Source organism: Rhinoderma darwinii, unplaced genomic scaffold (assembly GCF_050947455.1).
Source record: "Rhinoderma darwinii isolate aRhiDar2 unplaced genomic scaffold, aRhiDar2.hap1 Scaffold_103, whole genome shotgun sequence".
Taxonomy (NCBI): Eukaryota; Metazoa; Chordata; class Amphibia; order Anura; family Rhinodermatidae; genus Rhinoderma; species Rhinoderma darwinii.
This window is the reverse complement of record NW_027461912.1, coordinates 1542377-1563902: the sequence shown is the minus strand read 5'-3', so window position 1 is coordinate 1563902 and position 21526 is coordinate 1542377.

Below are 21526 nucleotides of genomic sequence, written 5' to 3'. Positions count from 1 at the left end.
GGGTTTAGAGCAGTTAATTGTTAGGGTTAGGGAGGAGGCAGCTGATAAGGGGCTGGAGTGGGTCCAGGAGCAGCTAGGGGCTTTAGCAGGCTCCCCGGCGGGGCATCCCCCCAGAGCCCGGCGTTCACAGCCTCTTGAACGCTTGAGCCCCTCTGCTTCCCCAGCCCCCCGGCGCAGACGGAGGAGTGTGACTTCCCCCTTACCTGTTTCCGCGGTAGTGGTCCCTGGTGTGACAGATCCGGTGGCTGGCGACGGTGGCGTTGTTCCGGTGTCGGGGACTGGAGCCATGGCGGTGTCGGGAGCGGCAGCAGCAGTGGAGAGGCCTGGAGTGAGAGGCCGAGGTGCGGTTCGCCGGGTGTCAAGTCGGGGTCAGCGCAGCACAGTCGGTGTGCCTGAGGAGCCACGTGGAGATGGACGTTGAGGGAAGCGGTGGTGCAGCGGCGGGGAGCAGTCCCCCTCCTTTCCAGTGTGGTGGGCTCGTTCAGGGAGCCTGTCAGGAGTTCTTCTGTGGGGCCGGAAGCAAGCCAGGACTCTGCGGCCGTCACGGTGAGTGCCTTCAGCGCTGCTAGAGCGCCATCTGCTGGGTCAGGGGCAAGTGTGCATAGTACACCCGTTAGCATGGGTGATTTGGCGCCATCTAGTCGCCGTTCGGAACATTGCAGTGTCGGTGGTAGGCTAGCGCCACCTGCTGTTCAGGAAAATTATTACATCGTGGTGGCAGGCCTGCGCCACCTCCTGGCCATTTTCGTTATAGCAGCAGTAGTGGTAGGTCTGCACTGACTGCTGAATATGTACAAAATGTGCATCATCCAGCGCCTCCTGAGGGTGACGTTGGCCAGGTAGCAGGTGTTTTGTCTGTTTATTTGCCGTTCCAGGTGTTGTCGGGACGGGAGTCCGGTGTAGAAGCGGCCGATGCTTTGCGGCGGGCACTCGGGGTGCCTAGGATGATCGGTCAGGAGACGGCTTCGGTGGATTCAGGACGGATGGCCCCGTTAGTGTCTGGCGACGGGCAGCCTTCTGATGAGTCACAGCGTTTACACACCATACACGTGGGCAGTAATTTTAGTAATGAGAGTAGTCTAGTGGGGCAAGTACCTGTAGGTTGCGGTTCTACGGGGGATTTGTCAGTCACGAGTGGAGTTTGGGGAAATTTGTTAGATGGGTTACGTCAGTTGTTAGCTTCAGTTGATACTTCTCGTGGGTCACAGCTAGCAGGTCCCGTTGGAGCTTGGTCAGCGCAGGGACAGTTAGAGGGGGGTTCTCATAGGGAGAGTACTGCGAGTGCTGAGGAAGGCTCTTCGTCATTTAACGCCTTATATGCCGGGGTCCAGACGGAGAAGGTAGATGGGGCTAATAAGCCCTTGCCAGTTTTGGATACTGCAAAGGGGAGCATGTACATTTGCTTTGAAGGACCATTAGGGGCCCACTTAAAGCCAGAGATCCGTGAAAAGATTTGGAAAAGGGAGAATTTGGATATTTTTACTTTATTGCCGTTGGAGCGATTTAGTGTGGAACGGTGGGAAAAGGGCAAGGAACATCGTAAGGAGGAGGATGAGGAGAGAAGACGGTATAGGCTGATTCCGCGCACATTTGGGAATTGGCTACATGCTTTTTCCATCATGGCTAGCATTATAGGGGAGAAATGCCCAGAACATTGTTCCGGTTTATTTTGTTACTTGGATTCTATTTGGGAGGCTTATAGAACGTATGGGGGAACTGCTTGGCTTAAATATGACGAGCAGTTTCGTCAGCGTATGGCGGTTCAGTCATCCCTGCGGTGGGATCATAAGGACATAAGCCTTTGGATGCGCCTTATGACTACACCAAAGTGGGCTGGTCAGGGGGGTCATGTTGAAGTCGCGGGTTTGCATAACCCCTTTCAGTCCTCACCCGGCGGGTCTAGATCAGCGGGTTCATCGGGGAGTTTTAAAAAAGGGGTCTGCTGACTCTACAACGAGAGCACCTGTAAATGGGGAACTAATTGTGTCTATAGACACGAATGTGCCGGGTGTAGGGGTGGTAACCACCCCGTCTTCAAGTGTTTTAAGCGGGCACGAGGAAGCACGACAAAGCCAGGGGATGGTTCTGCTAAAGGGGGTGAGTCCAGTGAACCTCGACGCTATGACGCCTTGGCTAAAGAGGTACCCCGACAATGAGAGGGCACAGCTATTATTGAACGGTTTTGTGGACGGATTTAGGATTCCGTTCTCCGCGGGGGTGGGTGTTTTGATGGCTAATAATCTGCGTTCGGTGCGGGATCATCCAGAAGTGGTACGAGACAAGTTGCGGAAGGAAGTTTTGTTGGGTACAATGTTAGGCCCCTTTTCTGATGTTCCTATTTCCAATTTGCGTGTCTCCCCGCTGGGGATTGTCCCCAAGAAGGAGGCGGGTAAATTTCGGCTTATACATCATTTATCTTATCCGAAGGGTTCTTCGGTAAATGATGATATCGATGAGTCTTTGACGCGGGTTTGCTATACGTCATTTGATGAGGCGGTTCATTTGGTTAGGACGGCGGGGCAAGGGGCGCTTATGGCTAAGGTGGATGTGGAGTCTGCATTTTGCCTTTTGCCGGTGCACCCAGATTCCATGCACTTGCTGGGGTGCTCGTTTGATGGCCTTTTTTATATTGATAGGTGCCTTCCTATGGGGTGCTCTATTTCTTGTGCCTATTTCGAAGCCTTCAGCATGTTTTTGGAGTGGGTGGTCCGTGAACGAGCCGGCTCTAAAGCAGTTATTCATTATTTGGATGACTTCTTTTGTGTGGGCCCTGCGGCTCGGCCGTTGTGTGCAATATTGTTATGGGCAGTGATGGATGTTTTTGTTGACTTTGGGGTTCCGTTGGCATTTGAAACAACAGAAGGACCAACCACAACGACCTGTTTTTTGGGAATTGAAATTGATTCCCAGGCAATGGAATGTAGGTTGCCAGAGGCAAAACTTATTGATCTGCGGGCAACGGTGCATGAGGCTCTGGTGAGAACAAAAATCATCCTGCGGCTCCTTCAATCTTTATTGGGGAACCTCAATTTAGCCTGAAAGAATTATGCCCATGGGCCGTGTTTTTTGTAGGCACTTAGCACAAGCAACTGCTGGTGTTAGATGTCCCCACAATTTAATTCGCCTTGGCAAGGAGCATAAGGCGGATTTGAGGGTTTGGGATTCCTTTTTGGTAGAATATAACGGCAGATCATTATGGATTGCAGAGGGAGTTTCGAATGTGGAGATACAATTGTGTACTGATGCTTAAGTTTCTATCGGTTTCGGGGCGTATTGTCAGGGAAAATGGTGTGTTGGTACTTGGCCACTAGAGTGGAGGGAGTGTGGTTTGACGGGTAATCTTTGTTTTCTGGAGTTGTTTCCCATTCTTGTTGCGGTGGAAATTTGGGGACCGCTTTTGTCCAATCGGTCAGTGGTTTTTCACTGTGATAACAAGGCGGTCGTGTGCGCTATTAATAGTTTGTCCGCCAATTCCCCCCCGGTGATCACAGTGCTACGCCAGTTGGTCCTGCTGTGTTTGAGATGGAACATTCTATTTAGGGCTCATCATGTTCCTGGAGTTTTCAATGACATTGCGTATGCTTTATCTCGATTGCAGTGGGATTGTTTCCGTTGGCTACCTCCAGAAGCGGAGAGGGATCCGGTTTCTTGCCCCGAGCACCTTTGGAGGGTGGTGTCGCTCGTCTGATATGTTGGGCGAAGCGTTCGCTGGCCCCTGCTACGTGGGATGCTTATACCAAGATCTGGGTGAGATGGTTCCAGCTGGAGGATTTGTGGTGTAGTCAAGGGAGTCCTTTTAGTGCCTTAGAGGGGATGTTTTGTTTTTTGTTATCTCCTATGGAGAGTGGATCTTCAGCTTCCTCTGTTGTTAAGTCGGTAGCGGCAGTTTCCTTTTTCTTTAAATTAATTGGTTGTACGGATGTTACTAAGCATTTTTTGATACAGCGGGCTCTGCAGGGTTTTCAAAAAGGGCATGTCGGGCAGGATAAGCGTGGGCCCGTGTATTTTGCAATGTTGGAGGGACATTTTCTCAGTTGCACAGGATATCCCATTCAGATTATGAGAGGTTGTTGTTTCAATTGGCTTTCCCTTGGGCTTTCTATGGGGCTTTTAGGGTTGGCAAATTGGTTAGTCCCTCAAAACGGGTGCAGGGCGGTATTCAAGTAACCGATGTGTTTTTTTCAGTATAGTGTGTTGAGAATAATGTTGTATCATTCAAAAACTGACAGGAATAGAAAAGGTTTTGAGATTTGTTTGACTAAAATTCATGAGGGGGAATCGTGCCCAGTGGGGTGTTTTCTGCGTTTCATGGCTGTGTGTCCTCAGGGATTTTCCTCTTTGCTGGTGCATGCGGATGGTTCAGCGTTGTCCAGATATCAATTTATTGCTGTCTTTAAGAAATGCGTACAAGGGTTGGGCCTTTCACATCTGGATTACAGCTCTCATTCTTTTAGGATTGGAGCTGCTACTGAGGATTCTCGTTTTGGGCTCGACACTGCTTCAGTTAAGAGGATTGGCCGCTGGGAGTCCAGCTGCTTTCGTTCCTATGTTAGGCTGCATTTGCTGGAATGTTGATTTCTTTATCTTGGGTTTATTTTGTGTGGGGGGGATGTCATTCTTTTTCTGTGTGACTAATTTTCTGTTGCTTTCAGGTTCTGCCAAATGTGTGGTTTGGCTTCTTGGCCATTCCTATATTTACTGGGCTGAAAGGAGTGCCCGTGTGCGTCCGAATGGTAGGTATTTGGGTTTAGATCCGGATGAGGTGGAGGTACACTGGTTCGGAGTTCGTAGCCTGACCTGGAATCAGGTAAGGCCTTTGTTTCAGGATGCGGTTAGGTCCTGGGGTCTACCCGACATCTTGATAATTCATGCAGGGGGTAATTACATCGGGAGTTATCCCATGCGGAACCTCATTAAGAACATTAAGAGGGACTTCTTATGTTTTGTAGACACCCATCCTCGGCTTTTGATTATCTGGTCCGAAATTGTACAGCGGGTAAAATGGCGCAATGCGCAGTCAGTGTCGGCGCTGAATAGGACCAGAGTTAAGATTAATAAGACAGTGGCTAAGTTTGTTCGCCTAAATGGTGGGTTGGTAGTTCATCACCGACTATTGGAGGATCGGGGCGCGTACATTGGAAAGGATGGGGTTCACCTAACGGATGTGGGCCTGGATGTTTTTAATTTTGGCCTCCAAGAAGGCCTGGAGTTGGGTTTTCAAGTGTGGCGGCGCATGAAAATTTAAGGAGTCAAGTTTTCATGCTGTGGCGGGTTCTTGGCAACGCTATTTATGTTTTTATATATTGCTGTCTTTGACACAATATATTGGTTTTATTTTAAAGCTATGGATTTGGGCTTCTCTAAGGGGCGGACCCTGGGAAGCGTGGTGCTTTAGCATACCCGTGGTGACGCCACTGTAGCTTATATGGTCACGGCTAGTGGTTTAAGGGTATTGCTTTATTTATGTTTTGGAGGTTGTCAAGGCCTTAGCCACATAATGTTAATATGTTAATTATGTTTATGATATGTTTATACTTGTTTTTTATATATTCTCAGGTTCTGTAAAAGAAATCATCTAATAAAGCTGTGACAAGCACCTTCCAATTTTAATTGTGTCGTTGTATATTTATTAGATAGGAGGGTGTTTGTGTGGCCCCTTGTCGCCCTTGTACCGTCATGTGGTGACAGAGCCTCTTTAAGGGTTCACGGTTATGGCTCATTTTTTTTGTCAGTGCTTCCCTGAAAAGGGCGCTGTACTCTTTGCATGCTTAGATAATGTAGCATATTTAGTGCACACAAGCTGCATGGAGGTGCAGCTTGGTGGTGCTATGATGAGAAATTCAGGTGTCGTTTGTCATTATGTCCGGAGATTGGCTGGGCATCCAAGGCAATCAGTGTTTGGAATCAGCTCATCCTGTATCAGCGACATCCTCAATCCTCTCTAGAAGGAGTCATTTCCTCTGGATCGTATCCTTGGGCATTGGCTAGAGTGCCCAAACAAGTGTCTCCATGCAGATGATTGCTGTGATAGAGACAGCGTTGAATATAACAGGTGGAAGTTGCCTGGGGCCTCCCTACGATTGAGTTGCTGAGGCGGTGGGTGGAAGTTGCCTGGACCTCCCCATAAAAGTGATAAGTTGAAGGGTAAGAAAGAGGAAAAGCCCCGATTTGAAGTGGATGTTAGTACTGTATCAGTGAGGAGCCCAAGCTCCGTCCAAAGGTAGGCAAGCTGGTGAGCCTGCATTGCCTGAAATTGTGGCCATTTTGTATAGATTCTAGCCTACTAAAAGGATTTGCATCAAATCTGGTATTCTTGTCATCATTTCATGACTAACCCTGAGAGCACTTAACTGATACCCGCTCCTAAATTTTTTGGCATAGTTGGCAGGATAGTCACAGCCCAGGAAAGATGGCATGCTGTATGGAGTGCCCAAGGAGTGAGCAGAGGGCACGGCAGGAAGGTTTACATGATGAATTTCACAGAGAGTATAGTCGGAGTTCCATTGGAGGGTAAGCTAGTGCCGGAGTTGCAGTCATGAGTACGCTCTTGCCAAGTGCACCTTTGGCTGCATTTCAGTAACTGTAATGAGCCACAAGGAAGCGTTCAAGAGGCGGGTAGAGAGGAGTCTCCCAGCAAGAGAAAGACAAGAGGCTGAGACAAAGAAGGGAGTCCTGGGACCTTGAGTATGAGACTGCAATTGTTAAGTATGTGCCTCACCTGTGAGAGACTGTAACCACTAAGCTTTGAACCTTATGCATGTTTAACACTGTATTTCATTTATAGGTCCAGGACTAGAGGAGATGAGCGGTCACTATATGCATATATCCTTCCATTGCGATGCTGCCACCTAGTGGCCAGGAAGCATTTTTATGTGTTGTTTTAGTCACAGGACCTGTGCTTACATGTTCTGAGCTGTGCAGATGCTCACATCAGCAAAGCTCACTGCTATGTAACACTGTTCAGACAATGGTGGCTGACCCTGTTTATTGCAGGCATCGGGAATACCGGCTCGGGCACTGTCTTTAACATTTACTTTAGTGTGCAAAAACAGTGTAGTATGGGCATGTAATCAGTGTCGGAACATTGAATAACTCACAAAAGGCTCTTTTTAAATTTGATAAAAGGCGACTGATCCCACCTAATGGGTTCAGGTGCAAGGGCTGCGACCCATAAATCAGCAACTATTGTACCAACAGGGCTGAGTAGGCCCTGAAGCCAGAGAAGGGCCCATTGCCGTGGCGGTGGAGTGCAGGAACCTCCCCACAGATGATTGCTGTGAAAGAGGCAGCATTGGATGTAACAAGTGGAAGTTGCGTGAAGCCTCCCTGTTATTTAGTTGCTGAGACGATGGGTTACCCCTGTATCAGGGAAGAGTCCGAGCTCTGTCCCAAGGAAACCAAGCTGGTAAAACCCAATTTCCTGCATTGCCTGAAATTGCCGCCACTTTGTGTAATATTTTAAGTGACTGTGCCTCTCTGCTAAGAACAGTTTTTTGTATTTCCTTTTGGTCGTTTTGCAAACATTACCGGCATACTAAAAGAAACCTGCATCAAACCTGGGTTTCTTGTCATCATACTGCCAGTAACAATGCAAGGTCAAATACATTAGAAAAATGGACAAAAGTAGATGGTCCAGCGTAGTCAAGTTTAAAACAGAGTGTAGTTCCAAAGTGCCTACGCGTTTCAGACGTATACCACGTCCTTCCTAAAAGCTATCCAGCACAGTGGAGCTGTCCAGCAAAAGTGGTGCTGAAACAGAGAGTCGGTGATAGAACATCACTGCTCTAATAGTAAGTTGTGTACTTACAGCATTGTTTGTTAGATAGTTATCAATGATAGGATGAGGATAACAATGATCCAATTTTACCCTTGAGTAGTGGATAGAGTATTAATGCTTATTTTTGTTTATTAGGCTGTCGGATATGAACCTCTGCAATACTCAAATCGAGATATTAAAACATAAATAGACGCTAAAAAATACATCATTTAAACAGTTTAATACAATACATGAATACATGAACTGGAAAAAAGGGAATTATATACTGGTCTTTAAGTGTAATTGGTGTTGAAAAAAATCTTTGTATAATAAACCGCCATTTGATTAATAAGGAATGTGATGGTGGAGGGACCCGTTGGTACGGACAGTTAGGTGTCATCTGTAAAGGCCGTGAACATTGACAGGTATTATTAATTATTAGACTATATTAAATTCTGCCGATAATTTCATAGATTCTTTTACTAATAATTGAACAATAATTCTGGTCCTGAGAGGGTTAATCTAAGACTGAATAGCTATTAAAAATTATATTAAAAATAAAAGGGGAGTCCTGACTACAAAACAGAGGGTAAAGAACAGAGATGTTCCTCACCTCTGTACCTGAGATATGGTTTTGTTATACTAGATATTGTCTATAGAAGATATACATGTTAAAAACAAATATATTCTGATGTACCAGGAAGATACTATCACACCTCTGCGGGTCTAGAACTCATATCTAGCCTGAGTGTTATCAGTAATTAATATAAATATTAATTACCTGTCTTGTGATTCCTTTCTTTCTGCTGACAGGATTATATGTCATGTTCCTTCTTCTCACTGGGATCAGTCATCTGTAAAGAATCAAAGGTGTGATAATATGTTCCTGATACATGTTATAGACACTTATATGTATAACACACTAGGGCCATAATTATTTATCTCAGGTATAATGTACAAATAGAAAATAAAGAAAAAGACGACACTAAGGACCTGTTCACATCACCGCTGCCCTTCCGTTGAGGGATTCCGTCGGAGGTTTCCGTCGGGTTAACCCCTCAAAAATGAAACAAAATAACATGTCCCCCCTTGCCTATGCTGTATGGCAAAACCCCGTTTTATGGTCAAAAGTAGCATAACAAGTGTATTCTATTGTAAGGCCCCTTGGGTGCCTGGAATTATGGAGCTTATGGGTATATTGTTTTATAGTTTAAATTAATGGTTATTATCAATGTAATCTTAAATGGTTAACACAGTTATTTTTTCTGAGTCGTTATAAAGGGTTACCAGTGCCTAGTAGGCAACAGTTCACAAAAAAGATTCAGGATTGTTACCACACAGGGTCCTCAGTGGTGGAGTGGATGCAACGGCGTGGAAATCTACTTTTTAAGGGATGGCTGGAGTCTGTCAGCTGGTGTCCATTTTCCCAAAGCAAAGGAGCTGAAGAGCCCTTTCCAAAAGCTTATGGACTGTTATTGTTGTCCCATGCTTTTTAGAGGGATGAGTTATCCTCTAAAAATAGTTCCTCCACCTCCCCTTCCCTGCATGTGGCATGGCCAGAAGTTCCCAGCTTGCAGTAAAGTGGTCCGGGGATGTGGGACAGCGCTGGTGTAGAGGAAGGAGGAGTCAGTCCTTACATTGCACCCTCATCTAACAGGTCCATGAGGCAGGGTTCTGCTCTGCCCATGAGGAAGCAGTAGGGGCATGGATGGCTCGAGGTGTGGTGGGAGTATCAGAGATAATATTTTCTGTTTTATTGAATAACTAACTACAATTGTTTTGTTTTTGATTTCACACATAAATTATGTCATTGTAAAGATCAAATGTATTTGTCAGGAAAAAGTCATTTTTGTTTCAGGCTGTTGTATATTACAGGGGGTTAAACTAGTGTTATATTGAGATGTAGTTTTGAACTCTGCTACATTACTTTCGCAGAGTCCACAAAGGGGGGAATGGTGAAGGTTCTGATCAGGTACAATTTTGGTTTGTTTTGAGTTAATTAATTTGGTTTCAGGAGATCTAAAAATGTGTAAGAGACCCCAATGAGTAATCCAGATTAAATGTGTATGAGAGTAACCTAAATTTTGAGGTATTTCTGAGTAGATGGTTCCAGATCTTTCCAGAACAGTAAATATGGCACTGGGTAAGCTGTGCTGTAGTCTCCTCCCAATATGTGGTATTGTATAAGAGACCATCCCCCTCCAGCAAAGTTACACAGGAGGCAGAGGTGACGTCACTCACACGAGTCTTTATGGATTTAGATGAGGGAGAAGGCAGAACAAAAATTGTCTGGACATTGTTAATTTGATGTAAAGTTTTTAGGAATGTTTTATTTTTATTTGTTTTTGTATTAATCAAGTATTTGCAGAACCTGATAAAAGTGAGATTCTCAAAGTATTCTGGATTATCAGATGAGTGTGGAGAAGTGTATAACATTTGGTTTTATTTTAAAGGATGAAGACGCCACCCCTTTGAGATGTTCTATCTATATGTGACATGGGTTTTTAATGTAAATTTGTAATAAAGAGATATTTTATTATACAATATGTACAAGACAGGATACGAGGCACCAGGTAAATCATCCAGAAACCACTCTCACCTTCTTGTTCATCTCAAGGAGCGGAGCTGGAGGTGCTCGCTGAGGCTTGTAACCTGGCAAAAGGTAAGATGGCCGACATATACACTGACTCTAGGTACGCTTTTGGCATCGCCCACAATTATGGGCCCATTGGTAGTAGGAACTTTATTGGATCATCGGGTAAGCCAATTGAGAGAGCGAGAGAGGACAGAACTGACAACAAGGATATGTGCAGCCAGGTATCAGTAAATTGGATTGTCCCTGGATACAATAATGCCACCACTAGGTTTGTAGCAGCTGGCATGATGTTCGCACGGCATGACATAGGTAAAACAGCAAAGGTACCTGTGAAAAGTGCGGCCCGGCCAGATTACCCGTCCCAGCGACTGCAGAACATACAACTACCCGAGGTAGAAGTGTATGACAATGTGCTCGTGTGTGTAGATCTGTTCTCAGGGGGGCCTGAAGCCCGGCCGGTATCTTCCCCAATGCAGACGTTGTGTGTAAGTGACAGGGGAACAGTGTTATCTCAAGTATTGACCTGATGTTTGTACAATGATAAGATGTTAGCAGTTCTCTAAACGTTGTCCCAAAGTTAGTTTGTTTAATAACTGTATTTAAGAAGTGTTGTTGGAATATTAAATTCTGAAGTTAAGTTTTATGTAAAGTTCTAGACCAGCCTTAGCATTGGACTATTAGAGTCATGCGTCAGATAAAAGGTACAGAAGCGGAATATTCCCATTAGAAAACATTTTTATTTGTTTATTTTTATTTTTGTTGTGAAAGAAAAATTTTAGAGCAGAGAATTCTGTGCAGTGTATATGTGTAAGTATAGATATTTATATAAAGAAGAAGAATCAGTTTGTAGGTATCAGTTTTAGTTACTGACCAGTGTGAACGTTTAACATAAATCTGTCATTATTAATGTTCAAGTTAATTATCTGATTAAGATCAATTACTGATTAGGCTATGAAAAGCTTGTTCTCCGTCGGGTTAACCCCTCAAAAATGAAACAAAATAACATGTCCCCCCTTGCCTGTGCTGTATGGCAAAACCCCATTTTATGGTCAAAAGTAGCATAACAAGTGTATTCTATTGTAAGGCCCCTTGGGTGCCTGGAATTATGGAGCTTATGGGTATATTGTTTATATAGTTTAAATTAATGGTTATTATCAATGTAATTTTTAAATGGTTAACACAGTTATTTTTTCTGAGTTGTTATAAAGGGTTACCAGTGCCTAGTAGGCAACAGTTCTCAAAAAAGATTCAGGATTGTTACCACACAGGGTCCTCAGTGGTGGAGTGGATGCAATGGCATGGAAATCCACTTTTTAAGGGATGGCTGGAGTCTGGCAGCTGGTGTCCATATTCCCAAAGCAAAGGAGCTGAAGAGCCCTTTCCAAAAGCTTATGGACTGTTATTGTTGTCCCATGCTTTTTAGAGGGATGAGTTATCCTCTAAAAATAGTTCCTCCACCCCCCCCTACCCTGCATGTGGCATGGCCAGAAGTTCCCAGCTTGCAGTAAAGTGGTCCGGGGATGTGGGACAGCGCTGGTGTAGAGGAAGGAGGAGTCAGTCCTTACATTGCACCCTCATCTAACAGGTCCATGAGGCAGGGTTCTGCTCTGCCCATGAGGAAGCAGTAGGGGCATGGATGGCTCGAGGTGTGGTGGGAGTATCAGAGATAATATTTTCTGTTTTATTGAATAACTAACTAGAATTGTTTTGTTTTTGATTTCACACATAAATTATGTCATTGTAAAGATCAAATGTATTTGTCAGGAAAAAGCCATTTTTGTTTCAGGCTGTTGTATATTACAGGGGGTTAAACTAGTGTTATATTGAGATGTAGTTTTGAACTCTGCTACATTACTTTCGCAGAGTCCACAAAGGGGGGAATGGTGAAGGTTCTGATCAGGTACATTTTTGGTTTGTTTTGAGTTAATTAATTTGGTTTCAGGAAATCTAAAAATGTGTAAGAGACCCCAATGAGTAATCCAGATTAAATGTGTATGAGAGTAACCTAAATTTTGAGGTATTTCTGTGTAGATGGTTCCAGATCTTTCCAGAACAGTAAATATGGCACTGGGTAAGCTGTGCTGTAGTCTCCACCCAATATGAGGTATTGTGTAAGAGACCATCCCCCTCCAGCAAAGTTACACAGGAGGCAGAGGTGACGTCACTCACACGAGTCTTTATGGATTTAGATGAGGGAGAAGGCAGAACAAAAATTGTCTGGACATTGTTAATTTGATGTAAAGTTTTTAGGAATGTTTTATTTTTATTTGTTTTTGTATTAATCAAGTATTTGCAGAACCTGATAAAAGTGAGATTCTCAAAGTATTCTGGATTATCAGATGAGTGTGGAGAAGTGTATAACATTTGGTTTTATTTTAGAGGATGAAGATGCCACCCCTTTGAGATGTTCTATCTATATGTGACATGGGTTTTTAATGTAAATTTGTAATAAAGAGATATTTTATTATACAATATGTACAAGACAGGATACGAGGCACCAGGTAAATCATCCAGAAACCACTCTCACCTTCTTGTTCATCTCAAGGAGCGGAGCTGGAGGTGCTCGCTGAGGCTTGTAACCTGGCAAAAGGTAAGATGGCCGACATATACACTGACTCTAGGTACGCTTTTGGCATCACCCACAATTATGGGCCCATTGGTAGTAGGAACTTTATTGGATCATCGGGTAAGCCAATTGAGAGAGCGAGAGAGGACAGAACTGACAACAAGGATATGTGCAGCCAGGTATCAGTAAATTGGCTTGTCCCTGGATACAATAATGCCACCACTAGGTTTGTAGCAGCCGGCATGATGTGCGCACGGCATGACATAGGTAAAACAGCAAAGGTACCTGTGAAAAGTGCGGCCCGGCCAGATTACCCGTCCCAGCGACTGCAGAACATACAACTACCCGAGGTAGAAGTGTATGACAATGTGCTCGTGTGTGTAGATCTGTTCTCAGGGGGGCCTGAAGCCCGGCCGGTATCTTCCCCAATGCAGACGTTGTGTGTAAGTGACAAGAGAACAGTGTTATCCCAAGTATTGACCTGATGTTTGTACAATGATAAGATGTTAGCAGTTCTCTAAACGTTGTCCCAAAGTTAGTTTGTTTAATAACTGTATTTAAGAAGTGTTGTTGGAATATTAAATTCTGAAGTTAAGTTTTATGTAAAGTTCTAGACCAGCCTTAGCATTGGACTATTAGAGTCATGCGTCAGATAAAAGGTACAGAAGCAGAATATTCCCATTAGAAAACATTTTTATTTGTTTATTTTTATTTTTGTTGTGAAAGAAAAATTTTAGAGCAGAGAATTCTGTGCAGTGTATATGTGTAAGTATAGATATGTATATAAAGAAGAAGAATGAGTTTGTAGGTATCAGTTTTAGTTACTGACCAGTGTGAACGTTTAACATAAATCTGTCATTATTAATGTTCAAGTTAATTATCTGATTAAGATCAATTACTGATTAGGCTATGAAAAGCTTGTTCTCCACAGGAAGAGTCCAACTGGGAGCGGAAGGCGTGAGAACCAGATTCTGACAGAATGTGGACGGATAAAGGAAGGTAAACCGGTAACACCCAAGGCACTCTTAATGGCACTTGCATTGATGGTGTATGACCTCACATATGCCCCAATACTGCAAGGATCGATTTGGTAAGATCTAATTGGTATGTCCCAGGTTTTACAGCTGTCGCTGCTAAATTCTGTTAGAGCTGTTTGATTTGCCTACAGAACAGTCCTGGCAGACCGGTGCCAACCTTATCATACCCGCCTCCCATGAAGAGAACCGACCTTGAGAGGCCTTCCCAGGTAGAACGAACCAGATCAGAGTAAGAAAAATTGGTTTGAGACACTTGCCAAATAAACATGTCGGATCTGTGTATGTTTCTGTGAGGTGGAGATGTTCTAGGCAATCAGCTGAGATCAAGGTACAAATCCTGCTGAAAGAGTATCACCAAGTGCAAATGAAGTACCCAATAATTACACATCTTCTAGGTGCACTGTCCATTGTAACAGAGAAGTTTTTCCTTATATATATATATATATATATATATATATATATATATATATATATATATATATATATATATATATATATATATATATAAAGGTGTTTGATGTCATTTAAGGGCCTGACATTATTGTATGTACTTAGAACAACGTTTATAGCGTATGCGGATGATGTTATCACCAGATTAGTATTTATTTTAACAATTGACAAAGAGTTGGGGGTCCCCAGCAAGTGGCAGTAAATATGAACTAAAAGACTTTTAACACGATGAACTCCATCACTGAGATGAGGCAGGCGCAGCCTGAGCCACTACAACGCGTTTATCATGAACTGACGGCAGTGTCACAATTCTAAGCGGCCGCCCAGACAAGTAACTTGCCAGAGGAAGAGTACAGATGCGGAGGGTTTGATAGTCACAATACAACTCCACTAATCCGCCTACGTGGGATCTCACCCCAGGCTCACAGCATGAGGTGCTATGTACAGCCTGATGACGTAAACTAAAGGAGACGGTGTCGGACAGATGAGAAGGACCAAACCGAGTCTTGATGACATCAGCAAAGATTAAAGTAAAGACCAAAGACCTGAGTGAATCCGTCAGCAGGATCAAGTGTTTTGATAAGTAAGTGGCTAGGAGGGGGTAATAATAACTCCCCCACTGGACACCAACGTAGTCTGACTCCACAATTGTGTGGGTTACCCTGAGGGTGACAGTCAGTGAAGAGCAGAAGACAGGAGAAGAAGAAGACGATGGTGTACAGGACTGGCAATGAACTGATGGGACCCGAAACCTGAGGGTGATAGCATTATGATTATTAGTTGAGGCCCTATTGTTTATAATGTATGAGGTTTATAATTATAATGTGTGTAAATATGCCACGGTGCTGCAAATTACAATCTGAGGAGTTTTATGTGGAGGTGTGAGGTGAAGGTCACTGTGCTGCCCATGACCTGTTATATCTGCAGGGGTAAAAGTCCCATTAGGACAGTAAGTGAAAGTGCGACAGTTGTTACCATTAATAAAATATAGACCGGATTAATTATATATATATATATATATATATTACAACCAGCAGCGGTTTGTAGATTATATCAAGACAACCATCCTGTATCCAGAGGAGAATAGGGAAAGTTAGGACCACTCCGACACCTTGGAAGTCCAGGTACAAAGGGGGGTTACACATCAGGAGTAGCTCGTCTCAAGCTGGTGAAGAAATCCAAAACCCCTACCCGCCTGGTTCGAGTGGTCAGTGGTAGGTTGCTAGGCAAGACTCAGGGATAGAGTAATAATATTTTTAGGGGGGACTGTCAGGGATCAATACTATGTATATTGTTTGAAAAATATTATCCTCACACATATGTATATACATTTCAGTTCTTTGTATAATATACTGATATATATAACAAGTTCTTTGTTCATGTCGGACACACCTATGGAAGACACCGCCCCCTGGAATGCAAGAAGAGTGAGTCTGAGAAAATGGTGGGGGCTTGGGCACTCCCACATCTCTGGGGAGGAGGCATGTGTCTCTTTCTGTGTTTCTTTGTTCTGAATAAAAAGTTTTCAGTCTTCCTCCTGACAGAGAGGGAAGCTGTACCAAACATCTGTGTGGTGTACTTCTCTCCAGGCATGCCTTCAGCTTTCAGTTTACCGAGGTGGTTATTCGGTATGAAATACGGACCTGACAGGAGGAGCAGTCCTGTGATTATAATGTGCAGGCAGACTATGGAGGGCAGTCGGTAGCATCAGTGGTGAGACAGTGGAGACTCCAAAGGGAGTTTATTGCCCCCTCCTTGCTGCTGGTGGGAAAGACCGTTGTCATAGGATATGGACGAAGACTGCCTCCTATTGCATCATTGGGATCTGCAGCTGACCACGGTCAAGAGACTGGTCATCCAGCTGCTGGAACAATCTTGGAGGCAACTTGGGTGATGCCGGGATTCCTGTGAGCGGTGAGTCACCTTCATGTTTGGCTGCATAGTCAAGCACAAATGTGTTGACGGATGAGGATTTGTTCTCTGTTTTAAAGGACAACTTGGGCTTGTTTGGGTGGCAAAGGGTGGAGTATAAGCTCTGCCAGTAAAGCCAGTAGGTTAATACCCCACCTGACTAGATGGTTTGTACAGATTAACCTTTTGTGGCTTATTATTCTGTGGTGTGGCTCCTCTGGGAATTTACCTGTCCACCAATATAGGGGACAAGATCCACAGACGAGAATTTGTGATATTTGGTTTCAGTGTATCACGTAATGGTGGACAAAGAGCGTATTGTGGACAAGAAGCTTAGTTTTGAGAGAGGTTCTGAGAAAAATTTCAAAGTGGTAAAGACCTGTACGATGTAACCTGTCATTTAAACGAGATTACGCTTGCCTTGCTGTAAATATTACAGAGACGCTACATAAGTGTCAGGATTGTGAATAGACATGATGTCCTGGCTGGAGGTAATGTATATTCACTGTCAGGACACTAGAGTAACGTTATAGTGTGTTTATGTGGCTGCACATAGCGATATAGCTATATCGCTATGTGCTGTGTAAATGAATGGGGAGAAGTGTATGACGCTGATTGGTCACTGATTGGTCAGCGTCATACACTTCTCTCCACAACGCCCACTTGGTCAAAAAGTAAAACACGCCCAGTTGTCCATTAAGAAACTCATTAGCATGAAGCTAAAATAGGTCATAACTCCGTCAAAAATGATCGTTTTTCTAAACAAAAAACACTGCTGTAATCTACATTACAGCGCCGATCATATTATGTAGAAGATAGGCCACTTATAATGTGGTGACAGAGCCTCTTTAAAGGTTCACGGTTTTGGCTCATTTTTTTTGTAAGCGCTTCCCTGAAAAGGCCGCTGTACTCTTTGCATGCTCAGATAATGTAGAATATTTAGTGCACACAAGCTGCATGGAGGTGCAGCTTGGTGGTGCTATGATGAGAAATGTAGGCGTCGTTTGTCATTATGTCCGGAGATTGGCTGGGCATCCAAGGCAATCAGTGTTTGGAATCAGCTCATCCTGTATCAGCGACATCCTTAATCCTCTCTAGAAGTAGTCGTTTCTTCTGGATCGTATCCTGGGGCAGCGGCTAGAGCGCCCAAACAGGAGTCTCCACGCAGATGATTGCTGTGATAGAGACAGCATTGAATATAACAGGTGGAAGTTGACTGAGGCCTCCATACGATTGAGTTTCTGAGGCAGTGGGTGGAAGTTGCCTGGGCCTCCCCATTAAAGCGATAAGGGATGTTGAAGGGTAAGAAAGAGGAAAAGCCCTGATTTGAAGTGGATGTTAGTACTGTATCAGTGAGGAGCCCAAGCTCCGTCCAAAGATAGGCAAGCTGGTTGTAATGACGGAATAGGAAGACGTACAAGTGAGCCCTAATCTACCCGCAACCCAGTCCCTGCCTACTTGCATGGCCCCTCCCAGGCCACGGCGTACAACTGGGCGATGGTCCCTACACTCAATATGTGCATGACAGACAACACAAGACAGGGTACACAGAATAGAGGGAAGTGGGACAGTTGCCAACGGCAACACCGTGAGCAACAGAGTAGTGAACGAGCCGAGTAAAACCAGGAGAGTATGTGGTAACAAAAGCAGAGCAGAAGAATAGTCAGTCAATCAAGCCAGGGTCGATATGAAGCAGGTCAATTGCAAGTAGCAGGAACAGCAGAGCCAGGAACCAGAGAGAATCACAGGCACAGGACAAGCAGCAAATGCAGGTATACAAAGACCAAGGGCGGGAGCTAGCTCCATCTGGCCAGGCTGTGATAGGTTCTCCCACTCCTCAGCCCCCCAGCCTGAGTGGTAGCAGAACGAGTCATTCTAGCAGAGCTAGGCACAGATGCAGACTAATTAACCACGGGCGTCGACACAGAAGCTGTGTCAGGCAAATCCTTTACACTGGTGAGCCACCAATGCCTGCATTGCCTGAAATTGTCACCATTTTGAATAACATTTTTAAATTGACTGTGCCTCTCTGCTGAGATTAGTTTATTGTTTTCCCTGTTGGAAGTTTTGCTAAGATTCTAGCCTACTAAAAGGATTTGCATCAAACCTGATATTCTTGTCATAATTTCATGACTAACCCTGCGAGCACTTAACTGATACCCGGTCCTAAACTTTTTGGCATAGTTGGGAGGATAGTCGCAGCCCAGGAAAGATGGCATGTCGTATGGAGTGCCCAAGGAGTGAGCAGAGGGCACGGCAGGAAGGTTTACATGATGTATTTCACAGAGAGTATAGTCGGAGCTCTATTGGAGGGTAAGCTAGTGCCGGAGTTGCAGTCATGAGTACGCTCTTGCCAAGTGCACCTTTCCCTCAAGAAAGATGACTAGATCCAGTAAGAGGTTGTGGAGCCAGGAAAGGCTGCATTTCAGTAGCTGTAATGCGCCACAAGGAAGCGTTCAAGAGGCGGGTAGAGAGGAGTCTCCCAGCAAGAGAAAGACAAGAGGCTGTGCATGAGACTGAGACAAAGAAGGGAGTCCTGGGACCTTGAGTATGAGACTGCAATTGTTAAGTATGTGCCTCACCTGTGAGAGACTGTAACCACTAAGCTTTGAGCCTGAGGCCCAAGTAATTTTGAAGAGGGCCTGAACTGAGTCTAACAGGGCCTTCAGAGACTGTCGGAAGAAGGCCCAATTTGTGTGAAAGGAATCTGTGTTTTTGTTTCAGTTATTTTAGTTGCTTATTTTTCCTGGTGCCTGGAATGGCACCAAATAAGGCAAGGGGGCAATGAAAGGTATGGAAGGGAGTCTCCCCTATTCACGAGAGGAGCCGTATGGAGTAATGTAGAGATAGATTTTGCTGTCTCTTTCAATGCTTTTGTGTTATGCATGTTTAACACTTTATTTCCTTTATAGGTCCTGGACTAGAGGAGATGAGCGGTCACTATATGCATATATACTTCCATTGCGATGCTGCCACCTAGTGGCCAGGAAGCATTTTTATGTGTTGTTTTAGTGACAGGACCCGTGCTTACATGTTCTGAGCTGTGCAGATGCTCACGTCAGCAAAGCTCACTGCTATGTAACACTGTTCAGACAATGGTGGCTGACCCTGTTTATTGCAGGCATCGGGAAAACAGGCTCGGGCACTGTCTTTAATATTTACTTTAGTGTGCAAAAACAGTATAGTATGGGCAAGTAATCAGTGTCGGGACATTGAATAACTCACAAAGGGGCTCTTTTTAAATTTGATAAAAGGCGACTGTTCCCACCTAATGGGTTCAGGTGCAAAGGCTGCGACCCATAAATCAGCAACTATTGTGCCTGCAGGGCTGAGTAGGCCCTGAAGCCAGAGAGGGCCCATTGCTGTGGCGGTGGAGTGCAGGAACCTCCCCACAGATGATTGCTGTGAAAGAGGCAGCATTGGATGTAACAAGTGGAAGTTGCGTGAAGCCTCCCTGTTATTTAATTGCTGAGACGATGGGTTACCCCTGTATCAGGGAAGAGTCCGAGCTCTGTCCCAAGGAAACCAAGCTGGAAAAACCCGCTTACTGCATTGCCTGAAATTGCCGCCATTTTGTGTACTATTTTAAGTGACTGTGCCTCTCTGCTAAGAACAGTTTTTTGTATTTCCTTTTGGTCGATTTGCAAACATTACCGGCCTACTAAAAGAAACCTGCATCAAACCTGGGTTTCTTGTCATCATACTGCCAGTAACAATACAAGGTCAAATACATTACTCGCCCTCACTAGCCTCCCCTCATGCCAAATTCTATGGCCAAAAGGCCCATAACAATTATATTCTATTGGAAATAAAAGGTGGATTTCTGACTTTAGAGAACAGAGGGTAAAATAATAGTCATGTTCCTCACCTCTGTACCTGAGATATGGTACCATTTGTAATGTAAAAATTAAGCCCTCATATGGCTGTGTCAATGAAAAAATAAAAGAGTTATGACTTTTGGAAGGCGTGGAAGAAAAAAACAAAAACATAAAAATGAAACTTAGCCTTGTCCTGAAAGGGTTTAATCGAAGACTGAATAGCTATTAAAAATTATATTAAAAATAAAAGGGGAGTCCTGACTACAAAACAGCGGGTAAACAACAGAGATGTTCCTCACCTCTGTACCTGATATATGGTTGTGTTATACTAGATATTGTCTATAGAAGATATACATGTTAAAAACACATATATTCTGATGTATCAGGAAGATACTATCACACCTCTGCGGGTCTAGAACTCATATCTAGCCTGAGTGTTATCAGTAATTAATATAAATATTAATTACCTGTCTTGTGATTCCTTTCTTGCTGCTGACAGGATTATATGTCACGTTCCTTCTTCTCACTGGGATCCGTCATCTGTAAAGAATCAAAGGTGTGATAATATGTTCCTGATACATGTTATAGACACTTATATGTATAACACACTAGGGCCATAATTATTTATCTCAGGTATAATGTACAAATAGAAAATAAAGAAAAAGACGACACTAAGGACCTGTTCACATCACCGCTGCCGTTCCGTTGAGGGATTCCGTCTGAGGTTTCCGTCGGGTTAACCCTTCAAAAATGAAACAAAATAACATGCCCCCCCCCTTTCCTGTGCTGTATGGCTAAACCCCGTTGTCATAGGATACGGACAAAGACTGCCTCCTATTGCATCATTGGGATCTGCAGCTGACCACGGTCAAGAGACTGGTCGTCCAGCTGCTGAAACAATCTTGGAGGCACCCTTGGGTGATGCCAGGATTCCTGTGAGTGGTGAGTCACATTCATGTTTGGTTGCGTAGTCAAGCACAAATGTGTTGACGGATGTGGATTTGTTCTCTGTTATAAAGGACAACTTGGGCTTGTTTGGGTGGCAAAGGGTGGAGTATAAGCTCTGCCAGTAAAGCCAGTAGGTAAATACCCCGCCTGACTAGATGGTTTGTACAGATTAACCTTTTGTGGCTTATTATTCTGTGGTGTGGCTCCTCTGGGAATTTACCTGTCCACCAATATAGGGTAAATAAAGTGGTAAAGTGGTAAAGACCTGTACGATGTAACCTGTCATTTAAAACGAGATAGCCTTGCTGTAAATATCACAGAGACGCTACATAAGTGTCAGGATTGTGAATAGACATGATGTCCTGGCTGGAGGTAATGTATATTCACTGTCAGGACACTTGAGTAACGTTATAATGTGTTTATGTGGCTGCACATAGCGATATA